General features: G+C 36.7%; 1 pseudogene; it reads left to right on the top strand.

The window, feature by feature from the left end:
• The first annotated feature begins 1,488 nt into the window (after positions 1–1,488).
• LOC123236880 lies at positions 1,489–2,238 on the top strand (annotated as a pseudogene).
• Positions 2,239–2,741: the final 503 nt, after the last annotated feature.

The raw sequence follows: 2,741 nt of genomic DNA, 5'->3' as shown, positions 1-2,741 counted from the left end.
GACATTAATGCATTGCTGGTGGAGTTGTGAACTGATCCAACTATTCTGGCTGGCAATTTGGAACTATGCTCAAAGGTCTATAAAAGAATGCCTGCCCTTTGATCCAGCCATAGCATTGTTGGGTTTGTACCCCAAAGAGATCATAGATAAACAGACTTGTACGAAAATATTTATAGCTGTGCTTTTTATTTTGGCAAAGAAGTGGAAAAGGGGAGTATGTCCTTCAATTGGGGAATGGCTGAAGAAACTGTGGTATATGCTGTTGATGGAATACTACTGTGCTAAAAGGAATAATAAACTAGAGGAATTCCAGGTGAACTGGAAAGACCTCCATGAACTGATGCAGAGTGAAAGGAGCAGAGCCAGAAGAACATTGTACACAGAGACTGATATGCTATGGTAAAATCGAATGTAATGGACTTCTGTACTAGCAGCATTGCAATGACACAGGACAGCTCTGAGGGATTTATGGTAAAGAACACTATCCACATTCAGAGGAAGAACTGCAGGAGAGGAATCATATGAAAAACAAATGCTTGAACACATGGGCTGAGGAGGACATGATTGGGGATGTGGACTCAAAAATACCACATCAATGCAACTAACAACAATTTGGAAATAGGTCTTGAACAAGGACACAAGACAAAACCAGTGGAAATGTGCGTCGGCCATGCGGGGGGGGGGGAAGGGTAAAGTAGGAGCATGAATCATGTAACCATGTTAAAAATAAATATTAATAAATGATTAAAAAAATAAAATAAAATAAAGTAAAAGCATATCCTTTTAAAGCAAAAAAAACAACATCTGATTATCTACTTACAGGTGAAAAGAATGTGTATTCAACAAAATAGAAGGTTTCTAAGTATTTGCACAGAAAAGAGCAGGACTAAATGGAAAGTTTGATATCCAAACAGGAAAACAAAGAGAAACATGAAAATGTAAATAAGAAAGAGAGGGGAAAAAAAAGAAAACTCTTATCTTTAAATTTACTTCTTCAAGGGCTTCGATAAAAACAAATTATTTGTATTCCACTTCCTACATGGAGAAATGGTAGGTGTAATTATAAACAGATATGTTATATTGCCAAAGTTTCAATTTCTGGACACTTGAAAGAATCCATGTGTTTAACCTGATAATCACATTTATATCTGAGCCACCAAAAATATTGTTTTTCATTCATTCTTTGAATTTATATGTATATATGCATACACACATATACCTAAAAATCTGTGTTTATGTATATGTGTAAAGATATACATATATTGAATGAAATGTGCATAGAAATACACAGAGACAGAGAAAGAGAATTTAAATTCTTCCAAAGGATTCTAATTAATCTAAGAAAAATATTATTCTGTGAAATTTGCATGGAAGTCTGGATAGTCTCCTTCATCATTTCCTGGAGATGGTCCCAAATCAGAAGAAGCTCTGGCAAGGCAGGGTAGAACTTGGGCAATAACACATGGTTCAGATAATGGGGCTGTCCCCATGAGGTAGATTTCTTTCAAGGTTTTGCTTTTCAAGAAACACATTGTCCCCAAGATAGTAGAGAGAAACTTTGAAAGGGGATATCAAAAACTCTTGTAGTTGGAGGATCAGACCAAGAAGCTGCAGAAGGGCCTTTGGAAGAACATCAGTGATGATCTGGTCATATTCAAATCAGTCATGAAGATTTCTTCTGAACTTTCCAAACCACGTGGTGAGCAAGAACAGAAATTTTTAAGCATGGTGACTAGACTAGTTTTAGCCATGAAATAAAGAAACAATTTAACCATGAAAAGTAAAATGAATCCTAATGATGATTATTAAGTTCTTTAAAAAAGTTTGGCAATGTCTTCCACAGTCTTAAAATGGTAGTAAAGAGGTGGGAACAGGATCTGTAGGACTACAAGTTGTTGTGGTCCAAAGTGGAAAAACATAAGGAAAAAGAAAAGATAAGGCTATTCCTGACCAAATTCCACCAGGTAGAAGAGCTTTGTTCTGTGAGGGACGACTTTGCAACTAAGAAAAGATAACTCTTGGAGGAGATACTTTCTTTCTATATGAGCCATCTTGGCTATTTCTAGCCAAATTTTGAGTCACTGATCCATGTCCAAGGTTGTGTACAAAACTGAGATGCACAAGATTTTCAGAGACTTAATCTAACATCTTAACTGGTCATACAGATGAACATAGAGGGAAAGTGAATGAGCCAAGATCAATGAGCTATAAGACCTCTCCACAGTGGCTAATGATTGAATATCAAACTGAAACCCCTTGGGGCAGAGATCTTTATACCATATACTCTGTCATACCCATTAAAGCCAATTCAGTGGTGAAGAATAGGAGCTAATATAATTGTTTGCCATGACACATGAGCAAAAAGGAGCAAATACAGCATCTATGCCCTATCACTGGCCCTTTGACAAAATATAGGCCTTTTACTGCAGAGGCTACATTCACCTTATACCCTCATATTGCAGGTGGTCCAATTTTAGTACCATACTGTAGAACTTCCAGCTCTAAGAGAGCCATGGCCTCTCTCAGAAAGGAATATTAGTGTATAATGAAACACGATAATTAGTGTAAAAGGAAAAGCCATGAGAGCTTTTATTTCCAAAATAATTAGTCAAAAATAGAATTAGTTCCCACCTCAGAATAAAGTAGTAGGGAACATCAGCAGCAGATTTGCAAGCAAGTCAGCTCAGTCTGGGCCAGAACACTGAAGTCCTAGATCTGAAGCTATTTTTTTTTTGGCTTTT

This window comes from Gracilinanus agilis, chromosome 2 (assembly GCF_016433145.1).
Source record: "Gracilinanus agilis isolate LMUSP501 chromosome 2, AgileGrace, whole genome shotgun sequence".
NCBI classification, from domain to species: Eukaryota; Metazoa; Chordata; class Mammalia; order Didelphimorphia; family Didelphidae; genus Gracilinanus; species Gracilinanus agilis.
Note: the sequence above shows the minus strand (reverse complement) of the source record. Positions and strands in the feature narration are given on the sequence as shown.